The sequence below is a fragment of the Benincasa hispida genome, chromosome 11 (assembly GCF_027475165.1).
Source record: "Benincasa hispida cultivar pf3 chromosome 11, pf3_genome.v1.1, whole genome shotgun sequence".
NCBI classification, from domain to species: Eukaryota; Viridiplantae; Streptophyta; class Magnoliopsida; order Cucurbitales; family Cucurbitaceae; genus Benincasa; species Benincasa hispida.
In genome coordinates, this window is record NC_143488.1 from 85677521 (window position 1) to 85704787 (window position 27267).

Genomic DNA, 27267 nt, shown 5'->3' on the forward strand with positions numbered 1-27267 from the left:
ATTCAGCAACACCTACAATCCGAGGTGGAGGAGCCATCCTAACTTTGGTTGGGGCGGCAATCCCAAACTAGGAGGGCCAATGAACCATCAAGTGGGCAGCAGAGGGAACCCTCCGTTTCACCATAATTAGGGGTAATCAAGACCGCAGAACCAGTAACCTTCATCATCATCTAACGCCTCGGGAGGATCGTTGGAGGTGCTGCTGAAACAATACATGGACAAGAATGATGCAGTAATGCAATCCCAAGCATCCTCTATACGAAACCTGGAGTTCCAAGTGGGTCAGCTGGCCTCTAAGCTGAGAAATCGGACACCTGGAACATTGCCCAACAATTTTGAAGCCCCGGGATCAACAGGGAAAGAGCAATGTCCGTGAAGACATTGTGCAGGCAAGCCTGACCGCCTGCGGGGATGTGGGTTACGAGCATTAAAGACAACGCAAATTTTCGGTCCATATCTCAATACTACATTTATTCTGTTTTACTAAATTCCTTCTTTTATTTCTAAGCCAAGTTTTAATGATGCATTTAATGCAAATTTTGACTCTTCGAATTTCATTCTTTAGTTACTTCTGTGCATTTAATTCATTCTTGCCTTTAATTCTTTGAGTTTTCTGTAGTCAGTGTATGAGCTTTAATTTGTGAATGATTGAGTTATAAAGAAAAATAAACAATAATAGTAATAAAATAAAATATTTGTGTAAAACATAAGTTATGAAAATAAAACATTGAACAACAAGAAAGCAAGATGACAGTGAACGCATCCCAAACCTACTAGGAATGCATTGTGTTCACCTAACTCAACTATATTGAGTTAAGGGGTGTGTTACGCTCGTATATGTTCTTTGTCCGTCCTTAGCCAAATGCACTATGTCGAGGTATCCTCTAGAAATGCGGTAGTTAAGAGGTGTGTTGTAAAGATATATGCGCTATGCCCGTCCTCTACAAAGATGCAGTTGCGTTATTGAACACAATGCATTATACCTTATCATGCGTCCATTCAAATAAAATATTAAAGAAAATTTTTTCTGGTAATTTAGGAAGAAGGCCAATCGATTCGTATCCCTAAGAAATTATGGCTTGGTAGACGAAAGGACGCATTTTCTGAAATACTGCATACTTCTGAGTTCATCTGCTCAGACCTTCCCCACCCCCAAATTTATGGCAGTGACTTTTAAGGGCGAGACAATACACTTCAGTGCAAAGGACATCAATGGACTTTATCAAATGAGGGACAACCCTAATGCACTAGGGAACAAGATCATTGATGATCCTACAGAAGAACTAATGAGAGACGCGCTGAAGGTACTAGCGCAACCAGGCACAAAATGGATAGTCTCCCCTAAAGGCATCCGCACTCTGGAGTTTAAGTCTTTACTGCCGGAGGGAAGGCTCTGGGTGTATTTAGTCAAGAAGCGGCTGATCCCAACAACGCATGACAGAACTATATCAAGGGATCGGGTGATGGCCGCATATTTTATTGTGCACGGCATTCCTATTGACATGGGAAGGTTAATCGCAAGGCAGATCAGAACACTAGTGGGGCATATATGGGGGTAGTACTTCTTCCCGTGGATTGTCTCAAGCTTATGCCTAAGTGCGAGTGTAGGCATTGATGAGGAGCCTATGCCAGAAGTCCACGGCCTCATCAACATCAAAATTCTGAGGATGCTCCTCAAGGATTCCTCACATTACCCGGAACTGCCAGCAAAGAAACCTGCGATTTATTTGAATGTGTCGCAGGAACCCAGACCAAAAAGAAGAAAAAGAGAAGATAAGGGAAAAGAGAGGGTACATGAGACACCAGCGCATGATTCAGAGCCCATGAATCGTCTTCCCTTAGTCATCAGATCTCCAAGCCCTCTAAGCCCACCAGCGCAAACTTCCTCCCCTCTTCATGAACCTATTACCAACCTTCCTCTTATTCCCAACTCTCCTATTCAACCAGCAGCCCCACCTTCACCAACAACTTCATCACCACATCCCACTACCCCACCGCCGTAAGTTGATGACCCACACGCTTTGGGTTAAGGCACATCTACCCAACCCCAAAACGGTGCTGGCGAGACATCGCAGGCACAACCATCCTCCACCTCATTGGCTGCTGAGCTAGCTGACATGAGAACCCTTTTAGCCCAACAACAAGAACTTATCTCTCAGTAGCATCACTTCTTCAACCATAGATTTGAGGTAGCAATGGAGCGCATTGATGAGATTCAATGCAGTGCTGCAACTTCAAGGGAAGCACTCATCAATATCCAGCGCAGTATGCACAGGATCTTCCAACACCAGCGGCAGATAGCGAAGAGCAATCAAGAATACTTCAACTTTCTCACCACCTATCTGCATGGTCCGATGGTGCCTCCACATCTAAGGCAGCCCTTTATTTTTTACGATGGCTCTGTTGCACCGCCTCAATACCCTCTACCAGATCCCCCTACTCCTCAACCTTAGTTTTTATTCTTTCTTCAATTTTAAGTTTAAATGGGCCATTCTTTAATCGTATTCAATTCCTTTATTATTTTGTAACTTTACCAAATTCTTTTACTCTTGTACAGGCATAAGAAAATTTTGTTTGTAATGCGACCATTTGTAATCTATTCGCATACTTTGTTGATAGTCAATACAATCAAAGTACATAATTCACTCTACTATTTGCCTGCGCCTCTGTCTTTATCTTCCTTTGTTAATCGTTGCTATATTTGTACTCTTGTATTTTTACGATCTTCATTGTCTTGCTTGATGTATTATATGTTACACTTAGGAACATTTCCCATACTTAGTAAATTTTGACTAACATGTAGTTAACTCTTAGTTTAGCAGTACTTTACCTTTTATCTTTCAAAGTCCTGCTCAAACCTTCTTTTTGAAATTTTCTTCTAAGTGTTTGTCTAATCTATCCAAACAACGCAATGAGGAACTTGCTTATCTTTAAATTTGGGGGTGGGAAAGGTCTAAGCAGATGAACTCAGAAGTATGCAGTATTTCAGAAAATGCGTCCCTTTTTGTTTTCAAAAAAAAAAATGTAAAACTCCAATGTCAGAGCAAAGGAAAATTTCAAAATTGTTCCCAACCTAATAAGAGTTTAGTTGTGAAAGGAGCCTGCTCATAGTTGGATGATCATATGACACCCGTAAGAGCAAGCCAAAATGAAGGTGGGTTTCCAAGAACAACGTTGAATAAACAAAAAAATGCAAGGGACAACTCTTCTAATTATCATGAGTTAAAGTTAGAACTAACACACTACCGTAGTTGGATGTTTGCATGACACCCGTGGAGACAAGCCAAAACGAAGAGTGTAACCATGACTAACTATCTCTAAGTGAAAAAATGACGCAAAGTTTTACTCACCGCATATAGATACATCAAGTTGTTTTGATAACGAAGAGATAAACTTTCTATTTTGAAAACTCGAAAAGTGTCTTTGAGCAAAATTTTGTTACATAGAAGAATAAAGTAAGGCTTGCTAAGAATTAGCAAGGATAGAAGGGAATTGCGATGTCAGATAATGTGCCTAAGTGTAACATTCGGAACAACCAATCATTGCAGAAATATAGGATAGGAATGGAGCATGATTGCCTTAAGTAGAAGATATGCTTGAGGACAAGCATATATCTAAACTTGGGGGTGTGATAACTTGTAGAAATACAAGTTATTTAAGCCACCTTATCTAGATATTGCGGCCAAAAGTTAGTAATTATGCACCAATTGTATGAAAATTAACCTAGTGTGCCAAGACATTGGCAACGGATTGTATCTGTTCTATCTCTCTTTCAATGTATTCCATATTTTTTTTATCTCTTCATTCACACATCATGTATCAGACACTTAGTATAAATATTAAATGTTTCGATAGATTTCATTTACCATTTTCTGTCTATTTCCGTTCACCCATTAGTCACTTTCTTCATGATGTTTTCTTAATCCCTTGATGAGAAATATGATTCACCAAGAACTTAATATGTATTAAAGTTATAAAATACGTTTAGCTAAAGCATATTAGACGGCATCTTCATCTGTGAGAGCAGAAGTGAAGATGTCGTTCTGATCTATCGAGAGAAGGTTAGAAGAGTGCATTAGCTAAAGCGAGTAGTACTTCCAGACATGGAAGCAACCTTGCATTCATTACGTTAGACTCTATTTCACCACAGACATGTGGAAAACGCGGCCGATCACTGAGAGGTGTACGCTAAGAGAAAAGCGGAACAATATTTGTACCTTCAATTCAATTAAGAACTTGCGTTGTTTGTAATACTTTCTTTCTCTTTCTAATCTATTCACAAGACTTGTCGTCGCATCCCACGTCTTTGCACAACCTTCACAGCCAGCCTTAATCCTAGTATCTTGCACATAAAGCCTGTATCTTGTAACATCTAGCTTAGGTTTATTGTATTTTTATGTCTTATCGCATCTTTACTGCTTTCCTTTATTTTACTGCAATTTACATATTGTACACACCTTTTATAAATAATTAAAAAAAACCTGGTCGCATATACCATGAACATATCGCAATAACCGACACCACTTCCTCGTGTTTGACCTCGGATCACACCGAGAAACTTACGGTGGAATTACACTTGGTTCCATCGTAAGGAAACTTGTGACAACGTAGGGCATACTACCTGAACAATCCCTAATTAATGCATAAATAGTAGTAGTATCGCATCATTATGAGCATTTAATATCATACACATATCCCATCGCGTTACATTGGTCGCATTAAGCAATGTATGCATTGTTCACTAGAGATAGGAATAATCTTAGGTCAGCCAAGTTCATGCGGTTACCTTGTCCTATGAGCGCATCATTCATCATTTAGGCATACTTGAGAGAGTAGTCTAAAACCCAAATCTAAGACACAAGAGAGCGGATTGGAATGCATAGGTAAGAACGGGGAACTCAGAGATAAGCTCCGTTTGTTAACCTGCATCGCATACACCCTAGGAATAGGTATGATATTATGTGGTCGCCTTATTTATGTGTGTGTCACTTTGTCATCGCATAAATAAGAATAGAGGTTTATGTGTAGGTTCTATAGACTTATCACATATATCGCATGCGTTCTAGCATTAGAAGCCGTAGCATTTGCACTGAAAGGTGGTTTACTATTGTATGTGTGTTGGATGATCGCATGGCTTACAATGACTAAGGTTGCCCTTACGGTCACTCTTAAGTGTTGCAATGAAATCATCTCCGCATTTTATCTATTTTTCCATACACTTATTTCATGTCAAGTGTTGTCGTATCTCTACCTCTCATGCATATTCTCATTCTATTTTCTGTTAGATAGGAGTAGGAGTAGGATTAACTTAGAAACCTCCCTTCCATTCTTTTATTTAAACCGCTGCATGCACATTACCACATACATATAGCTACAAGTCTCTGTGTTCGACCTCGGATTACTCAAGAAACTTGCGTTCGCGTTATACTTGGCGTGAGCGCAAGAAAACTTGTGACAGGATGCATGGTCATCGCATACATCCATTAATGCATTATCATTCTAACGCATGACCATCGATGCATGACTATCAACATATATCTTAGGAACATGCATCACATACTATGTCCAAGGGATTTTATTTGTTGTTAATTTGGCTTCTAATTTCCCATCATCAGTTATCACTTAAGGCATCATCCACTTGTATATCACATATACATGTTTAAGTTCACATAAGATAACCAAGGAGCTTTCTTTATTGAATATGAGTAAATGCTAGAATTAAATAACACTTATTTTATTCATCAAACAATGTATATCTTTACAAAACAATGAGACTCCAGGAGAATTAGGACACTAATCCCAACACGATAAAATCCTATGGCTTTGATCAGAATGTTGATGAGCCTTATGTATATAAGAGGATCATCAATAGTTCAGTAGCTTTCCCAATGTTGTTGTATGTAGACAATATTCTACTCATTGGGAATGATTTATTCTACTGACTGAAGTTAAGAACTGGCTATCGACCCAATTCTAAATGAAATATTTGGGAAAGGCTCAATTTTTTTTGTGAATTCAGATCTTTAGAGCTCGAAAGAACAAAATGCTAGCTCTGTCTCAAGCATCATACATTAACAAAATGCTTGTCAAGTATTCGATGCAGAACTCCAAGAGAAGTTTACTACCTTTCAGGCATGGAGTTGTATTGTCTAAGGAATAGTGTCCTAAGACATCTCAAAAGGTTGAGAAAATGAGACGGATCCCTTATGCATCAGCTGTTGGCAGCCTAATGTATGCGATGTTATGTACTAGACCTGACATCTACCATGGTTGTGTATGGTTCTAAGGATCTAATCCTTACATGATACACGAACTCTGATTTCCAGACTGATTAGAATTCTATGAAATCCACATCGGGATCAGTGTTCACTCTTAATGAAAGGGCAGTAGTATGGAGGAGAACCAAGAAGGAGTACATTGCTGACTCCACCATAGAGGCAAAGTACATAGCGGCTTGTGAAGCTGCTAAGGAAGTTGTATGACTCAGGAAATTCCTGATTGATCTGAAAGTGGTTTCAAACATGTCAAAGCCCATCACCTTTTTTTGTGATAATAGTGGTGTTGTGGCCAATTCCTGAGAGTCTAGGAGTAACAAGCAAGGGAAGCATATAAAGTGAAAGTATCATCTCATCCAAGAGATTGTCCATCGAGGGGATGTAGTCATCACGCAAATAGCTTCGAAGCACAAAGTGACTGATCCGTTTACAAAGGCCTTCACGGCTAAGGTATTTGAGGGTCACCTGTAGAGTATAGGTCTATGGGATAGGCCATATTTAGACTAACGCAAGTGGGAGATTTATATTGGTCGTGTTATGCCCTAACCATTAGTTCCGGTATAAATAGTCATTATCTGTTCTTCTACCGTGAGAGGGGATGTAGTCATCACGCAGATAGCTTCGAAGCACAAAGTGACTGATTCGTTTACAAAGGCCTTCACAGCTAAAGTATTTGAGGGTCACCTGTAGAGTATATGTCTAAGGAATAGGCCACATTTAGACTAGCGCAAGCGGGAGATTTATATTGGTCGTGTTATGCCCTAGTTTATTGTTGTGTACTTTATATATTAGTTTGAATTTTATATTGACACCCCACTAGCTTTAGATCAAGTGAGAGATTGTTGGGGTTGGTGCCCTAAATCTTGTAGGGTCTTATAGTTTGTAATTGTATTATACAAACATCTTATTTGTCCAATAAAATATGTAATGTTTTATTTGACATTTAGTTGCATTAATCCACAAACATATAAACTAACATTCAAGGTTATCTTGTAGCTTAAACATGTTTGTAGAGACATACGGGTGGATCATGTTTAAGTGATAACCTAAATGGTCTGTAGTAGATGGATAAGGTTGGATACCTTATCCTGGTGACACTACGAGTATGGCCCACTTTGTAGATGTTACAATTGTTGTAAAGTGCTACAAATAATCTGATTCTAATCATTCATGTGGAGACATGTGGGGAGGTATTTTGTACAAAGAAATTTGTATAAGATTGGACTACAAAATGTTTAGTCTTATTATATAACGCTGTTCATAATAGAGACTTACATTTTTCCAGGATGACCGTAGGTAACATGACCTAAATCCTAAGTAAGTTGTAAATTTCTGCCCATGAAGGCGGTCCTTTGATTTATATGGTTGAGAGTGGCCAGATCTCCAACTCAACAAGCCTACCATTTTGGGTATTCGTCTAATTGGGGAGTTGGGAACACAGCTACATAAGAAGGAATTCACTCCTTCCCCATTGTCGGGGTAAGTTGGGCTATGATTTATTGTTCATTAGAGGGATCCGTGGTACTTAAGAAGTTAGATGTAACTATAGGGGAAAAACGATAATTTTTGCCCAGCTATACATACGAGCAATTTGTGAAGGATTATCGTACTGTTGACTGGTTACATCTAATGGACACAAAAATATATCTATAGTGCGAAGAGTGCAGTTGTTGGTCTTTAGTGGAGTGTCTGACAGTTAACGGATGGTGAATATTTTAATTAAAGAGTTTAATTAACTATTCACGTACCGTTGGAGCTTCAAGCTAGAGGTCCATGAGGTCCCCTCTATAGCTCAACAAGAGTCAATGAGAATTAATTTTTGGATTAATTTGAATTGTTCAAATTAATTGATGGAATCAATTATATGTGATATAATTACTATAATGTATTTGATACATTATAATATAATGTATATATAAGAGAAAATAAATATTTGAATATGATTCAAATATTAATTATGTGAATTGGATTCATATAATTAAATTTAATATAAACGGAATTTATATTAAAAATCGTTGGTGAGAGAATAGAAACTATAGGTTATATATGTTATATTTGATAACATGTAGTTTAATATATATTATACGATAAGGTAGTTATCATATAAATATATATTAAATTATTTATTAAAATAATTTATTTTATTTTATTTTATTTTATTTGAAAAATAATTTTAGGGAACTCCCCCTTTTTCTCTCTACTACGTTAGTGAGAAGTTTTTGTTTTTTGTAAGGGGTTGTTTTATCTTCTTCTTAATGAAGGAAAGTTACAGAAGAGTTATCTCCTCTCTTCCCTAAAAAATTTCCTCTTCCAAAATAGCTAGAGCACACACAAACTCCTGGATTCTCACCTAGAGAATACAGAGGTTTCTTTGTAATGGTGTCCTCCATCGGTTCGAGGGATTTTTCAATTGAGGATTTTTCAATTGAAGATTGGTCTTCAAGGTAAGGGTTTCTGAAACCCAATTTACTCTTCTATTTTTTATTTTAAGCATGCTATAATTATCTCATAAATGCATAATTTGTATGTTGTTTGTTGTAAAATTTATATTATGTAAATTTTGGGTTTGAGTCCGATCCTGTTTTCCGCTAAAGGACCTTCAATGGTTTCTTCAGTATTTTTATCCTCCTCTAGCCTTTACATTCATTAAATCACAAAGATCTGAATGTATGAGCTCTAAGGGTTCTTTAGCTATATAACATTTTCCACTAAAAGGTCTTTTAGTCATTTTTCCTTCGAGATAGAATTCACATGGAGATAATGAATCATCTTCTAACTTGCTTAGAAGTCCATTCTTTACCAATCTTCTAATCCTATCGAGATTTATATGGCCTAATCTCAAATTTCAAAGATACATATTATTGTTACTTGGAGAAATTCTTCACCTTTTTGTTTGAGTATTTGCAGTTTTAAACATCTCATGATTTAAAAGTGCTTTTGATTCAGTTGGTCTTAACACATATAAGTTGTTTTCTAGGTTAGCTGAACAAATAGTCACAATAATGAACACTTCATTTGTATTAAAAGAAATATAGTATGATTGTTCAATTAAATAGGAAATAGAAACGAGGTTCCTCATCATTTTGAGAACAATGTATAAGTTTTCTAAAAATAGAAATCTACTTCTAAAAAATAACTTAGTAGCTCCTACTGCACGAGTTGAAATGGTGTCTCCCATTTCAACCTTGAGTGTCATTTCACTCTCTTCAAGTTGTTGGAAAGAACCAATTCCCTGTAAAGAAGAATAAATGTGATTAATGGCTCCTAAATCAAGTATCCAGGCATCATGGTCAATTTCCACTAAACATATTTCCAGGACTAGTAAATCATATTTACCTTCCTTCTCTTTCTTCTTCTCAGCAAGGTACTTGAGGAAATTGTGTTTCCAGTGACCATCAACATCACAGTGGAAGCATTTTCCATTGCCAGCCTTAGCTTTGCCCTTGTCTTTCCCAACAACGAAAGCCTTCTCCTTCTCTCCTTTCTTTTTCTAGATCTTTTTAGAACCAGGGGTCGAAGAAACAGACTTAGTTCAAGAGGATGAACCCTTATGGAACTTTTTGGAATGGGCAACATTTGTCTCTCTTTCTATTGATCCCTTACCTTTTATAAGGAATTCAAAAGTCTTTAACTTGTTTAGAAGGGCAGTGATTGTACTGTATTTTGTTTATAATCTTATTGTTGCGAAATTGAAGAAAACTTTTCGAAAGAGATTCTAAAATAAAAGACACCGGACTCTACTTGTCATTACCGCACCTTTCATTTTAGTGACATTGAACTGGACCATCAGGTCGAGAACATGTTCTCTCACTGACTGGTTTTTTTTCTTTCATGCACACCTTGAGAGCCTCATGCCGGATCTGAATGGACGATTATCCAAACATCTCCTAAAGGGATTCCATGATCTAGCATACAAACATCATGGTCTCATGCTTCTTGGTAAGAACGTCAGACAAATTTGTCAAGATGTAGACTCAGGTCTTACCATTCGCCTTTGTCCAACGATCATAAGCATCCTTCAATGCTTAGGACGCATTTCGAGGATTGGAGGACATTCCTCCATCAAAACAAACCGTAGATCATCAATGAACAGAATCGTATTCAGGTTAGATTCTCACATTGCATAGTTTTCACCGGTTAATTTCTCATTTTTAAGCAAGGATATGAATGTGAAAGACATGGTGAAACATATAATAATCAATTGGTTGTATTAGTTATATTTTCCATAACCCATTACTTAACAATCCAATCAATTTAGCAAAAATATATGTAATCATAGAACCCTAATTAAATTATTGATTTTCATTTTTGCAACAATTCTTCAGAGGTTTAGAGCAACAACTACTGAAAGGTGATCAGCTACTCCTCCCCTGGATTGAGACAATCTCAACCAATCACTAACATGAGAATAACTCTTATTCCTACAGTTTTTAACTACTGTTGTTTCGGTCGAGGATTCATTAACTAACATCATTCGTCCAATAAGTGTGACCCTCCCATTTTTGGATCCTAGAGGTACGCTTCAACAGGCTACCGAAGGGAAAGACAACTATTAAAGATTAACCTAAGAAACCTTATTCGTTGTTGGAGTTTGCGCTGTTCCAATCCCTATGATTAGGCCCTCCGAAGGGATGGTCACTCCAGGACGACACACAGGCGGACCATAGGAATCACACGGTGCAACCTAATGGAGGAGACCGTAGGATACTTGACACGCGTCCCTCTCCCACTTACTATAAACAATTTTCCCATTCACCTTGTTATTGACCCATGCAAACACTTTCCGAAGGGAAGCCATCCAGGGCGACATGAAACCAAGCATGAATATCACGGTGTGAACTCTTAGGCACATGAGAGCTGGAATTTGATATACCAATATCCTCTCACTAAAGTATTCTAATATTTTTAGGATTTTATTGTACTTAGTTAAAACCCGAATTTATGTAAGTCCTTTTAAATTTGCTCAATATAATATTTATATTGAATAATTTAACAATAACTGATTTCATTTATTAAACTTTTTTAATAAAATCAATCATTTATTGCATGTTTATAAATATTTTTCCAATTCACCTTCCAGGTCAATTCCCATGTGGAGGTGTTCCGTTTCCATCAGCTTAAATATTCCCTCCTAGACATAATATTCCTTAGAAAAAGGTCTCTTATGGGAAATTAGTTTATAAATTTAATCTTTTAATTAAATTCATTTTAATTCTATTAATACAAATTAAAAAAGACTAACATATTCTTAATCTCATTAGAAATAACATAAGTCTAGGTTGATCAATTTTAAACTATTTAAAATTAATTTGGACCTATGTTTGCATGCAACTCTTAATTATAGATTTTAATCTATCTCATTAAAACTATAACTCTTATATTTTAATGTTTTGTTAAAACCTATAAATTTACATCTATTGACATCGATTAAATACAACATTTATATTTATCTAGGTAATGTCATGTTCAATGCAAATTCCATTTTCATTTGATAAATATAACACTTATATAAATCATACATGAAAAACAAGCATTCATTTACATCATTCCACTATTTATTATAAAAATTTAATATATAGTATGATGCATGGACATGCTTAGTGTAATCATACATCATTAACCTAACATTTACATCATGATGCATGAGCATACTAATTTAATCATGCATCCATAAAATATATAACTCTTATATTTAATTATGGTGCATGTACATGTTTATCCTAAGATAGCCATATTTTAATCTATATGACATACAATATGTAATATGAATTCAAATATTAAATTAAACATTCATGCAATGCATAATTAAATTAATTTAAATAGCAAAAATTGGACCGATTTTGGTACCCTAATGCAAAATTAATTGATTAAATTAATATAACTATTATATTGATTTAATTAATGATAAATTTAAAAAATACATAAAACGGATTAGGTCAAAACACTACAGCTGAGACATCTCGTGTGCACCACCCACACTCCGTCAAACCTTGGAGCATTGCAACGCTGCAACTGCTGCGCAATTGCATTTACCTTACCTTTTAGCGTTGCAATGCTGCGATAGCAGCATCTCGACGCTGAGCGACAGAACGTTCCTGTTCTACAGGTTTTTGGCTCTGAACTTACCCCAAACACCTCTGTTTCTTCCCAATCTCCTCAGTAACTGTTGCTCTTTCGATCGATATGGACTTACAGATTTGAAGCAAGAATTAAATTGCCATGGACCCTTACAATTTAATCAAATTAAAAGTAATCTAGTGCCAGAGCCGTAAACATCCAATTTTGCAAACCTTCAACCAAACATTCCAAATGCAGAATATTAAACCCACCTCTAAACAAATTTTGTTTAAAAAAAATATGAAGAACGTGGATGCAAGAAATTGGTTCTGATACCAATTGAAGGGATGGAATTCAACAGCGTAAGCATTGTAAACGTCTTGCATCCATAATTCGATTTTAACATAAACAAATTTAATATACTAGAACAAAATATAAACATATAATATGCTTTAGGGAAAAAGATTAGAACCATTCTAATCTTTGCATCCAACAAGCATCGCGGGCGCTAAGTTAGAGGTCCTTCTAGGATCCTTGCAAACACTCACAAAGAAAGTTACTTAGATTGAACTTAGAATCTTTGATGGTCACTCTTAGATCCTAAGACAACTCACTCCAGAATTATTTTGATCAAGACTAATCCAATGAATTGATTTAAATATCAAATCTAAAGCAAGATTTGAAAGAAAAAGATAACACCAAAGGGTTGAATAAGCACAAGCTTTTTACTATTGATAATCTGAGTTTTGAAGAACACTACAAGCCATTTTATAGGCCAAATGATCGTGGATGTAAAGAAACTCAAAAGTCATTCAAATACAATTAATTGTAAATTGTAGAAAATAACACCTAGAAACTTGAAACTTAATTGCATACTAAATTATAAGTCAAAATGCAAAACTGGGAAAGTAGAAAGTCTTCAAATTGCCTTAAATATCTCCTCTAGAAGGCAGCAAAGTAGTTATGCACGTTTGACAAGGTTTGACATCATATTTCCCCATGCAATGCACACTTGACAGCATTTTCTTCACAAATTCTACACACTTTTTTTTACCACCATGTCATCTTCCAAATTATAGGACTTTTCCCCTACCATCTTCATGTCATTCTCTTCATGACTCATTAAATTAACATTATATAAAACTTTGGTCTCAAAATTATTTGTTGGTTCTTGTGAATTTGCTAGTTTTTGAAGATGTAGTGTGAATGCCTCTTGAATCTTCTTTGTCTTGCTTCTTGTAATTGGTCTTTTAGGTACATGCAATGATTCAATGGTTGAACTCATATCATCCTCCCTTTCTTTAAAAGGATTTGTCCTCAAATCAAGGTCTTCATTCCCTACATCAAAAGGAGTCAAATCAGCCACATTAAAAGTAGTACTTACGTTGTACCCACCTCGAAGATCCAATTTGTAGGCATTATCATTGATTCGCACTATCACTTGAAATGGACCATCTCTTCTTGGTTGAAGTTTAGACATCCTTTGATCTGCAAACCTTTCCTTTCATAGATGTACCCAAACCCAATCACCGGGTTTAAAAATCATTTTCTTTCTCCCTTGGTTCTTGCTATTGACAAGCTTTTGATTCTTCTTTTCAATCCTTTCTTTGACTTCTTTATGAAAATTTTTTATGTATTCTGCTCTTGAAATAGCTGCATCACTAGTAAACATATTAGGTGATAAGGGTGACAAATCTAACGGAGTTAATGGATTAAAGCCATACACAACCTCAAAAGGTGAACAATGAGTGGTGTTATGTATTTCTCTATTGTAAGCAAACTCTACAAAAGGTAGAGTATCCTCCCAAGACTTGAGATTTTTAGGCATTAATGACCTAAGCAAAATTCCCATTGTTCTATTAACCACCTCAATTTTTCCATCGATTTGTAGGTGACAAGTTGTTGAAAACAAAAGCTTAATTCCCAACTTACCCCACAAAACTTTCCAAAAATGACTTCAAAATTTTACATCTCTATCACTAACAATGGTCTGAGGAATTCCATGCAATCTAACCACTTCACTAAAAAAAAAGATTAGCTATGTTAGTAACATCATTTGTTTTATTACATGGTATGAAATGTGCCATTTTACTAAACCTATCAAAGACCACAAAAATGCTATCATGATGTCTCCTAGTCTTTGGTAGTCCTAAAACAAAATCCATGCTAATGTCAACCCAAGGTTCACTAGAAACATCTAAAGGTGTGTAAAGACCATATGGTTGTGTCTTAGACTTAGCCTCCTTACATTTGAAACATTGTTTGCACACTTTATTCAAATCCTTTCTCATTTTCAACCAATAAAAATGTTCAGCCAACATGTTATATGTTTTAAATTCCCCAAAATGCCCCATTAATCCTCCTCTATGAGCTTCCTTCACAAGCAACTCTCAAATGGAACACTTAGGAATACAAAGTTTTCCTTTCCTAAAAAGCATTTCATCAAACACAATATAATCATGCACGTTTTTCCCTTCTAAACATTGAATATACACATCATAAAATTCAGTTGTCTCTACTTTGTACAAATCAATCATGTGCTTGAAACCAAGAATTTTTGCACTAAGGGAAGAAAACAATGCATACCTTCTTGATAATGCATCAACCACCACATTATCCTTACCTTTCTTGTAATGAATGACATATGGAAATGTCTCAATGAACTCTACCCATTTATCATGCCTCTTGTTCAACTTTGTTTGGCTTTTGAGGTGCTTCAAGCTTTCATGATCCGTGTAGATGACAAACTCTTTTGGCCACAAGTAATATTGCCAAACTTGCAAAGCCCTTACAAGTGTATGTAATTCCTTATCATATGTGGGGTAGCTAAGTTGTGCTCCAGTTAGCTTCTCACTAAAGAACATGATTGGCTGCTTTTCTTGCATCAAAACAGCTCCAATCCCTATCCCACTTGCATCACATTCAATTTCAAAAGATTGGTCAAAGTTAGGTAAAGCAAGACAAGGTGTATTAGTCAATTTATCTTTCAATTCATTGAATGCATTTTCTTGTTTTTCTTTCCATTCAAATTTCACATTCTTTTTAATAAGCTCATTCAATGGTGAGGCTATGCTACTGAAATCCTTAATAAACCTTCTATAAAAACTAGCCAAACCATGAAAATATCTCACCTCGGTTGCATTAGTGGGTGTTGGCCACTCTTGAATAGCCTTGACCTTTTCTTAATCAACTTTCACCCCCATCTTTTCCAACAATGAATCCTAAGAAATTGACTTGGTTTAGACAAAAACTACACTTTTTGAAATTGGCATAAAGCTTTTCTTCTCTAAGTTTAAGTAAAATTGTCTTGACATGCAACATATGTTCATTCAAATTTTTAGAGTAAACAAGAATATCATCAAAGTATACCACAACAAATTTTCCAATGTATTGTCTCAAAACATGATTCATTAGCCTTATAAAAGTACTTGGTGCATTGGTAAGACCAAATGGCATAACAAGCCACTCATAAAGACCAAATTTTGATTTGAAAGTTGTTTTCCACTCATCTCCCACATGCATTCAAATTTGATGGTAACCACTTTTAAGATCAATTTTTTAAAACAATTTTGCACCATGTAATTCATCTGCCATTCAATCTAGGAATAGGATGTTGATACTTTACTGTTATTTTGTTGATGGCTCGACAATCAACATATATCTTCCATGTTCCATCTTTCTTGGGCAATAAAATGACTAAAACCGAACAAGGACTCATGCTTTCTCGAACATAACCTTTATCCATGAGTTCTTCCACTTGCCTTTGAATTTCCTTGGCCTCGATTGGATTGGTCCCGTATGCCACCATATTTGGAAGTGTTGCCCCAGGTATGAAGTCAATGTTGTGCTCAATTCCTCTTAAAGGAGTTAGACCCGTAGTTGCATCTTCATGTGGAAACATGTCATTAAATTCCTGCAAAAGAGATTTAAAAGCACTAGGCAAACCATCATTAGAGTTAGGTTCAGTTACTAAACACATTCCTTTGCACATAAGTACAAAATTTGGTGCTTCGAATGAAAATATATTCCTCTCTTCCCCCTTTCTCATAACCAAACTCACACTCTTTCTTTTTTCCTCAAAATCACTCTTTTTTCTCTCTTGGTTTTCATTCACCTTTTACCCCTCACTTTTCTCTTTTTTTTCGCTCTTCTCCTTTAACTTACTTTCTTCTCTCCTCTCTTGATCCTCAAATTCTTTTCTTTTCTTTTCTAATTTCACTTGATCGCATTGTACTTCATATGGAGATAATGGAAACAAAGTAAACTTCTTCCCATTCAAAGTAAATGTGTACTTGTTCAACAAACCATCATATGTGACTTGTCTATCATATTGCCGAGGTCGGCCCAATAACATATCACCCGCATGCATAGGTACTACATCGCAAAGAACCTCATCCTTCTATCTTCTCAAAGTAAAAGAAATAAGAACTTGGGAGTTTACCTTCAATTCTCCTTTGTTTGTTAACCATTGAAGTTTATATGGTTTTGGATGTGGACGAGTAGTGAGCTAAAGTCTTTTTACAAGAAAACTACTTACTACATTTGTGAAACTTCCACTATCAATCACCAAGCTACATGGGGTTCCTTCAATCAAGCACCTTGTGTGAAATAAGTTCTCCCTTTGATCTTCAACTTTCTCCTCCTTGATCTGCACATTAAGTACTCTTCTTGTAACTAAGGATATGGAGTTACCTTCTTCAATGTACTCATCATCAAAGGCTTCAGATTCTTCTTCAAAGCTGCCACCTTGTTCATCACATTCATCTTCTGAATCAATAATTCCATTTCTTATGACCATGACTTTTTTATTGACACGATCTTTGCTCATGTGCCCAAATCCTATGCACTTCCAACATTGAATGGAACTAGATTTCTCTCTTTCTTCCATTGAAGCTTCATTCTTTTTAGTATAGGTGCTTCTGGCTTCCACTCTTTTAGGAGTCACAAACTTCCCTTTTGCTTCACCCCTATTCACAAAACCATCCTTGTTCCAAACATTAGAACTTGAAAAGGTATTAGCTTAGAATTATACCTCTTGGAATGTTCCTTTTTTTTTCTCAATTGTTCTTCAATTTTGATTGCATAATGATACATATCTTCCAAGTATAGTTGTGCATATCTATCAACGATATGAACAATTTCTCGATTTAAACCTCCAAGGAATCTAGACATGTTGTCTTCTTCTTCTTCTTGAATATTTTCTCTTTATATCAATATTTCCATCTCTTGATAATATTCAGCTACAATTTTTGTTCCTTGCCTCAAAACTTATAATTTAGTTCTCAAATCTCTTTCATAATGTTTTGGAACATACCTCTTTCTCATGGCTTCTTTAAGTTCTTCCCAAGTTTCAATGGGTTCCTCCTCTTTCCTCCTTCTCTCGGATTTGAGATGTTGATACCAATTTTCCACATGGTTAGTGAATTCAGCAATGGCAAGTCTTATCTTCTTATTCTCACTGAATGTGTTGCAATCAAACACATGTTCTATCTTCCTTTCCCATTCCAAGTATGCCTTCGCATCCGATGTTCCACAAAATGGTGGAATTTTTAGCTTGACTCCATTATCTCTATCTTCATGGATTCTTTCTCCTCATCTAGGGTGCATATTATTTCTTCCTCTTCCTCTTATGTTTCCTCTTCCTCCAATTTGTCTTTCTTGTTCAACTAAGTCAATTACTCCTTCATCTTCTTATAAGACTTTTTGTTGTTATGCCCTTCTTTCTTGCCTATCTTCCCTCATCATTTCCACCATGCTTTGAATGGCTTGAAGAATAGCCATATTAGTATCTTGTACTTGTGGTACTCCTTCACCCTGTGACATTTTAAAGTTAGTAATAAAAGAACCTCACCACATTTTCACCAATTTCACTCAAGAACACTCGTGTTTATCACTCAAGGGTAGGCTTTTGATACTAGGTTAAAGATGTAAGGGTTAGCTTATATTTTTGGTGCAATCTCACTAAAAGTTTGATAAAAAAAAAAAAAAAAAAAATTCAAAATGATCAACTCTCACAAACTAAGACTAGAGTAACTAAACTTAGGCTAAAAATAAAACAAATATGGATTTTTTTTCTCAAATAAATGACAAGAAACTTTCATGTGCTTTGGATCTTTGATTTCTTTTCTTCCTCTTCTTCTTCTTTTTTTTTTTTTTTGCTACTGTTTTTTATTTTTTTATTTTTTTTTTTTGCTACTGTTTTTTTCTTTTTTTTTCTAATGTTTTTTTTCTTTTCTTTTTTTTTTTTTTTGCTGACTTTTTTTTCTTTATGGTCTAAGCTGATTTGAAGAAGTTTTGAAGACAAGTTGTAGTATGTCTAGTTACAAGATGTAAGCAATTGCTATGGAGAAAAAAAATGAAATAAAATAAATTGAAATAAAGTAAAGATAACACCTCTAAAGTCGGTCAAGAACGATAAACAAATGCTCTGATACCAAATGATAAGTGTCCGCGATGCTTGTTGGAAGCAAAGCTAGAGGTCCTTCTAGGATCCTTGCAAACACTCACAAAGAAAGCTACTTAGATCGAACTTAGAATCTATGATAGTCACTCTTAGATCCTAAGACAACTCACTCTAGAATTAGTTTGATCAAGACTAATCTAATGAATTGATTTAAATATCACATCTAAAGCAAGATTTGAAAGAAAAAGACAACACCAAAGGGTTGAATAAGCACAAGCTTTTTACTATTGATAATCTGAGTTTTGAAGAACATTACAAGTCATTTTATAGGCCAAATGGTCATGGATGTCAAGAAACTCAAAAGTCATTCAAATACAATTAATTACAAATTGTAGAAAATAACACCTAGAAACTTGAAACTTAATTGCATATTAAATTATAAGTCAAAATGCAAAACTAGGAATATAGAAAGTCTTCAAATTGCCTTAAATATCTCCTCTAGAAGGCGGCAAAGTAGTTATGCACATTTGACAAGGTTTGACATCACATTTTCCCATGCAGTGCACACTTGACAGCATTTTCTTCACAAAATTTGCACACTTTTTTTAACCACCATGTCATCTTCCAAACTATAGGACTTTTCCCATGCCATCTTCATGTTATTCTCTTCATGACTTATTGAACTAACATTATATAAAACTTTGGTCTCAAAATTATTTGTCGGTTCTTGTAAATTTGCTAGTTTTTGAAGATGTAGTGTGAATGCCTCTTGAATCTTCTTTGTCTTGCTTCTTGTAATTGGTCCTTTAGGTACATGCAATGGTTCAATGGTTGAATTTATATCACCTATACAATAAGATACATTCAAATAACGATTGGTAACCCTTCACCTTCCAGTCGTGATAGGGACGCTCAATCCAGCCTAATCAAACTTGCAAATCCTTGACCTAATTTTAAGTATAAGTGTGATTTTAAGAAATTTTGAGAAGGTTGAAGATTTTAACTAATATCAACCATTTCGATCAAATGTCATAAAATTTTGAATGTCGCGTGTTGAAGTCATTTAAGAAATTGTTAGTTGTTGCTTGTAAAAGGGAAGGTTGTAATTGAAGATTATGTGCAATTAAAATTGGTACAAGTGATGTATTTAAAATCTCCAAGTGTTATAACGTTTATACATACTTTCGACCCTAATAAGTTACGATCACATGCATGCAAGCACATCTATCATTGGTTGGTTGATATGCAGGCAAAGTTGGAGGTGTTGAACGAGTATACATACTAAAACACATTATGGACAACTTTAGAATAGAATATGGTGTCAAAATTAGCTACGATAAGGTGTGGCGTACGTGTGAGATGACATATGCAATACATATGGGCTCACCGAAGGAATCATATGCTATGCTACATGCGGGCCTTGAAGATAGCGAACCTAGGTACCGTATTCAATATTCAACTAGAATATATGGTACATTTAAAATACTTGTTCATGGCATTGGGTCCTTTAATATGCAGGTATACAAGTGGTCGTCTTGTTTTTGTAGTTAACGGCTCAACATTGAAGGGTAAATATGAAAGGCATATATTGGTCATTGTATCTGGATGGTGATAACGAACTATACCCACTCACGTATGGAATAGTAGATAAAGAATCTGATGCATCATCGACATACTTCATGATACAACTACACAATGCATATGAGACGACCCAAATATGGTTATTGTTTTTAATCAACATCAAAGCATCTCCAATGCAACTGAGAGAGTCTTCCCAATAACTTCAACGTATTGTATACATATCACTTGAGGAAAAATCTATTGAGAAACTTCAAGGATAGTTCGATCATCCCGATTTTCCTAGATGCGACAAGAGCATTTAGAGAATCTGAATTCAATATGTACTGGGAAGAGCTAGGTGAATTCAAGAATGAGGTTGTTACACGCTACCTGAAGAACCTTGGCTTAGAGTGATGGACCCATGTCCGTCAGATTTTGAAACAATATGACAACATGACAAGCAATGGTGCGGAGTGTTTCAACTCACTTACCATTGAAGCTATAAAACTACCAATTATACCATTGCTTGAATTTGTCAAAGAGAAACTCCAAGAATGGTTCTTATAATGAAAAAGAAAATGGACCGCCTACATGTCTCAATATTCAGACTACATGGAAAAACATGTAGCTGATGAGTTCGAGAAAGGTCGATGGTACCAAGTAAGACCAATTGATAATACATTCATCGTGAAAGATGGTCAATTGGACGAGATATTCGACATTAATGTGTGTCAGTGCACATGCAGAGCATTCGACTATTTGGAAATTCCTTGCTCTCATACAATAGTCACTGCAAGGTCAAGGAACATTTACCCATATACTATTTGTAATAGAGCCTATAGCGTAGAGTCCTTGATCCTATCCTACGCAAAACCAATATTCCTAGTCGGATATATGTCTGAATGGAAGAAACCACCAGGGTATGTGGAATGTGTGATCCTATTATCGAAGATAGTAATATGTGTTGCTAGGCCACGTATGAAGAGGATTCCATCTGCCAGAGAACATGCCCAATCCAAAAGTATAGAAGGTGTGGGCAGCCAAGACACAACAAGTCAACATGCACCCAACCTTTAACTTATAATACAAATACTGACCAACGAGGATAGAGGTAATAATCATACAATAATATATCCAAATTTCTTTAAATCGCGCTTCTGTTTAAAATTGAGGTAGGGATTTGCAAGTTTGATCAGGCTAGATTGGGTGTCCTTATCGCAACTAGAAGGTGAGGGGTTACCAATCATTATTTGAATGTATCTTATTGTATAGGGCTCAAATTCCATGTCGCAATGTCTTCTTTAATTGGGGTCAGGGCGTTTTAGGTTTCATCGAGCTAAGTGGGGTATCCCGATCGGAAGAAGCTTCAAGCTTCAGTGGTGAACAAATTTAAACAGCAGGCTGCATTAGAGAATTAGGCCAGGGCTTCACTAAATGTGTCGAGCTTGGGTAATCATCCCTATTGCGAGTGAAGGTCGGTGACAAAATCCGTTAAAATATGAAGTTCGTGATTGGAAGTGTCATCGGGCTAGGGACAATCCACTGTTAGGCTGGGCATATCTATAACGACCCAGCTCCTTAAAACTTAAACTAGGTTGTTACTATAGACATGCATGCATACTAGGGGTGTACATGTATTGGGTTGGGTTAGATTGTGGATATTTTTTGGACCAACCCGAAAATTTGGGTTGGTTGAATTGGCAACCCAAACAAAGTTTCCAACCCATCCTAACCCAACCTTTAAAATTCGGGTTGGATTGGGTTGGGTTGTTGGGTTATAACTTATTTTTTATTTTTAATGAAAAATATGTAAATTTATTATACAACATATGACTAATAACTAAAATCTCATAAAGTTCAAATGCTAAATATCAAATATCTATGATATTTATTGCAAACTTTAAACAAAGACAAATAAAATAACAATTTTAAAAGAAAAATATTAAAAATTCATAAATTAATCAATACAAAGTAATCAACTTTAAACAAAAGAAAATACATACAAATATTATATATAATTCGGGTTGGGTTGGGTTAACCAAAAAATTTTTTTAGCCAACCCACAACCCAACCCAACCCAAGAATAAAACTAATCCAACACAACCCTTACATTTTGGGTTGGGTATTCTGGATTGTTCGGGTTGTCAGGTTATTTGAACACCCCTAATACATACTACTCAAATTGACACATTTTCATGACTTAGTAAAACCAAATGAATAGCATAAAACAATTAACTTTATTAGAACTAAATAAATAAAATTCATTTAACAGAGTACATACCCTTAAAACCATAAAAATAAATTAAAAAATTAAAAAAAAAACTGAAAAATTCTCTTAAAAGTATAAAAAGTACAAATACCAAAACTTTGAGTTCAAACATCAAGACTAGCAATTTTAAATCATAAAATCCTGAAAACATGAGTGGAAGCATATGATTGGTCCCAGTGGCTTGATCACGGATTCTGCTTGCATGCTCTTACTCTTACCTGAAAAATAAACATGAGAAAGAATGAGTATAAAATACTCCGAAAGTAACCCCACTATTGGGGTCAGGCTAAGCATCTATGTCCTCTAGATTTTACTCTCTAGTAGGACGCGCATAAACTTCTACTTTCCATGGGATGGCTAACTAATGGATAGTTGAACCTACCCTACTGTAAGTGAGATGTACCCACAAACCTCTGGTGAAGCCCGAAGGAAATACAAACCTCTGGTGAAATCCCAAAGGATATCACCGCCTCTAGTAAATCTCAAATAAAACACAAACCTCTGGTGAATCCAAGGGAAAACCTCTAGTGAAATCTTGAAGGAGATCACCACCTCTGGTGAATCCCGAAGGAAACACAAACCTCTGGTGAATTTCGAAGGAAACAAAAACCTCTAGTGAAGTCCCGAAGGAGTTCATCACCTCTGGCAGGTATCTAATTACGGCTAGGAATAACTATCACTATCATAAGCATAACATGCATCATAAAACATAGGCCCATAAACATGCAAATATATATCATCATGCTCAATGTTCATCTAGCAAATCATAATAACAAAAAAATTAGTTCATGCTAGCACTCATATCATGCTTCAAAACATAATCAAGATCAGCTTACTTGTTCTCATGCATCTCAATGAAAACAATCTTAGAATCCTCATAATTAATCTTAAATTTATCGCATGGCACCTAGACAGTTCCATTAGTGAGATTACTTACTTTAAATTACAAGATTAATTATCGTTATCCATGCAAGTCAATTTCTCATCAAATCTTGAATTAGAACCAAAAGCATGCTCTACTTCCAATAAAAAAATCCTTTCCAAGGTCTCAAGTAAAACTCAATTCATAACATGTCAAAATGCTTTTGACAATGTTTAAACAGTGGCTCCAAACCTCTTTGAAAATTCAAATTAGTCCTCCACAATCAAGATTTAACCAAAAATAGGCCAACGTTCGGTGGCGCGGCTGGAAGCGCAAACGTTGGTTGGGCATCGGATCTGGCAGTGCAGCTTGAAGAAAAGGATTGACGCAGCTCAACCTTAGGCGACTGTTCGGTGTAAAGTAGATGTTGTTAATTCTATCTGCCCAAATAAAATGAAATTTATAAAACTCTAACTACAATTAGAACTAACACGTAGTAGTAGAACCTGCTGATAGGTAGTATAGTCAATCTTTAGCCACATCCTTCAAAGAAAAAGGGAAGGTTCTAAGGTTGAGTTGATCTTGTGTCACTCTATGAGGACATTCCGTCACAAATAAGGTGGAACTCCTTCATGTGTTTATGAGGGTCTTCACCGGGTTGCCCTATGAAAGTAGGAAATAAATGTAAGCCCCTGTTTGAGTTCAAATGGGATTGTTGTCTCCGGGTATACGATGCAAAGAGGAGGTTGATTATAATCGGGTTTCGCTAGCTCACGCAAAGTTTGTTCTCTTGCTTCGCCCATAATGTTTGGTTGTACTTGTTCTTCTTCTTGACCCAATTCTTCAAATTCTTCTTGCTATCTTCTAGCTCTTTCCCTTCGTAATCTCCTCTCCTCATGGTCGATATCTACAATCAAATCACAAAGTAAATCCGAAAGGAGCGGGTCATATACAAAAGGAAAGTTTAAAACCTATTATTTTTTGTTTTATTATTTCTTTTTTTTTAATGGAATTCAAAAATTTTAAAAGGCCAATTGCTCGGTTCCCCGGCAATAGCGCTAATTTGTTCAGTGGAAAGTAGGTGTCGTTAATTCTATCTACCCATTTATAAAACTCTAACTACAATTAGAACTAACACGTAGTGATAGTGGAAGTAAGAGGCAACGCCTAAAATAGACTATTTGAGTTCCAAAATGCAAAAGATTAAAGAGGAGGGACGAAGGGGGTAGGTAAAAAAAAAACTAACTAAACAAAAAGACAAGAATTGATATAGGAAATTTATTGATAAGAGAAATAACGAAGATTGTGAGATAAGATTCAATGAAAATGAAATCTTGGGGATTTTATGTAACTAGGCAATTCTAGCATTGACTTAATAAGAAATCATGCAATTAGATTATTCAATAGTTCATTAAGAATAAGTTCCTAATGCCCTAATTAGCTAATTTCACAATTAATCCTAATCTGGTTCTTAATTGCTTACATTTCACAATTAATCCCTAAATTGCATTAAACTCATGGGTTTTCTTACCTATTCCAATCTTGAAATCAAAAGACTGAAAATTCAAGATTGATTACTGAATGAATAGATTCTTTAAAGAAAAGAGGAAAAAAAGTCCACATTTTTTATCAAGACTACTAATTCTTACAACTACAATTACAATTTTGTTATAGAATCATGTAATTTTTGCATACAAATATTGATTAATCTTGAGTCATCAATTCAATCTTAATCAATTTTATTCTAAATCTCAGCAAGAACATTCAAAAGAAAGTAATTACATGAAAGAAAATTCAAGAAAAGCTTCAAGAAAATACCTAATTACAAGTTCCCCAAGAAAAAGGTTTACCTATTCATAGAGGATGAAATTCTTTAAGCAATCCATTGATGGTTGCATAATGATACACATCTGAGTACAAATCGACTTAATCTCACAGAAAATTACAAGAATCGCTCTTGGAATCGAAGTCTCTCTCTAAAAAAATGGGTTTCTCTTCTTCTAAGTTTTCTCTCCAGAGAATGATGGATTTTCTATAAAAAAAAATGATATCTCTCTATTCTGAATGATGTTTTGCTGAAGAACTGAACTCATTTATACCAGCAACAAAGTGTCGTGGGCGTGCGAATGAATCGCGTCAAAATCTAGAAAGAAGAATGAATCGCATCAAAATCTGGAAAGAAGAATGAACGCATCGAGTTTTCTATTTCGTACTCGATTCCCAATACTCAATGGTAGAATACTCGATGCTCGGCGCTGGATGTTCTTTACTTGATAGCTTTAACTCGATGGAAAATAAATAAGAAGAAACTCGATGACTCGATAATATTTGCTAGTATTCGATGGAAAATGGTTGAATACTCGACAATCTTTATTCGATGGTATTTGACAGTATTTTGCTAAATACTCGATAGTCGATGATCCAACAACCTTACTCGATGCTCTCCTGGGTATTTACTCGATTCTCTTCAATTTGTTAATTTTCTTCGTCATTTTTTATCTTTTTTGGCACAATTTTCTTGTAATCACTCCAAAATGCTTTGGGGATCGTTTAATCCTACAAAATTAGCAAGTAAAGCAAATAATCAATACAATTTTGGGGGAATTAACATAGAAAATATACCTCCTTTAAAAACCTGACAGTGGCAGAGAAATCTAGTGGCGACAGAATTAAAGGGAACGGCGATGCGGTTGAGTTCCGACGATGGTTGGGCTTCGACGGCGACAAAGGGAGTCGGTGGCGTTAGGGTTTCACGAAACGGAAAAGAAAAAAAAATTAGGGGGATTTCTGATGCGTGTGCATGAAGAGGAGAGAGAGAAAATATATTATTATCATTATTATTTTTAATTTCTTTTCTCTTTTCTAATTTCTCTTTTCTTTTCCCTTTTCTTTTAAACTCATAAATAAAACCTTAACCCACTCACCTATTTATAACAACTCAAAACCCGTATCCTTTTCCTTCTCCAAAATCTAAATATCTAAATCCGTTTTGGATATTGAAATCCCAAATCCTTTTTGTGAAAATAATTTAAACCAATTATCTCAATTAATTAATTTAATTTAATTATCTTCTCCAAAAATCTAAAAACCCAAAACTCCCAATTTCAATTCAATTTTTCAAATTAAATTAAAATTGAAATAATTTGACATAAATCTCAAATTTTCCTTTAATCAAAAATTCAAAAATTCTTTTCTAAGCAAATATTAAAATTGAATTATACTTTCGCAATAATCCAATTTAACCTTCAAAAATTCAAAATAATCCTCAAATATTACAAAATAACTTAATTTAAATTACACAAAAATTTGGGATGTCACAATATCAGCCCGAACGCAAGGTCATCTTCAATATGGAAAAGGCCATATGACGTCAACGAAAGATTATAAAACATACTTTTGCGGGGGGTGGGTTAAAAATCAAACGCGCTATTAAAAAGAGGTCATCCATACAAAAACCCCATTTACTCTCCTAGTTAATCATTTACTTTTGTTTATCTTTATAAAAAAAATTAAAAAAAAGTTTATACTTTCAAGATTATAACAAAATTAAAAGATAATAATGGAAGAACCAATGAGACCTTGGACTTAAATATTTTAACAAGATTGTACATTCGTCTGGGCGTTAATAGCCAAATACATCCTTTTTTGTATCTTGTTGTTTATTGTTTTAGTAAGGTTTAGGGGGGGATTTTTTATTTTGAAATTTTATAGGACTTTACACTTTAACTTGAAGTTTTGATTTATATTTTGTTGTATAAAAATTGGTGTAGAAATTAAACAAATGAGAGAAAATTGAGAGTATATGTATATGAAAGAATATCTATATAATTTATTTTAAAAT

At 35.2% G+C, this 27267-nt stretch overlaps 1 long non-coding RNA gene across 1 annotated transcript; it reads right to left on the reverse strand.

Moving 5' to 3' along the window:
- Nucleotides 1–22583: 22583 nt before the first annotated feature.
- On the reverse strand, nucleotides 22584–26309 carry LOC120091920 (uncharacterized). The gene is made up of 3 exons (XR_005485863.2): nucleotides 26049–26309; nucleotides 23933–24333; nucleotides 22584–23832 (listed from the first exon to the last, which is right to left on the reverse strand). It is a non-coding gene; the product is annotated as an uncharacterized LOC120091920 (long non-coding RNA).
- Between the last annotated feature and the right edge of the window lie 958 nt (nucleotides 26310–27267).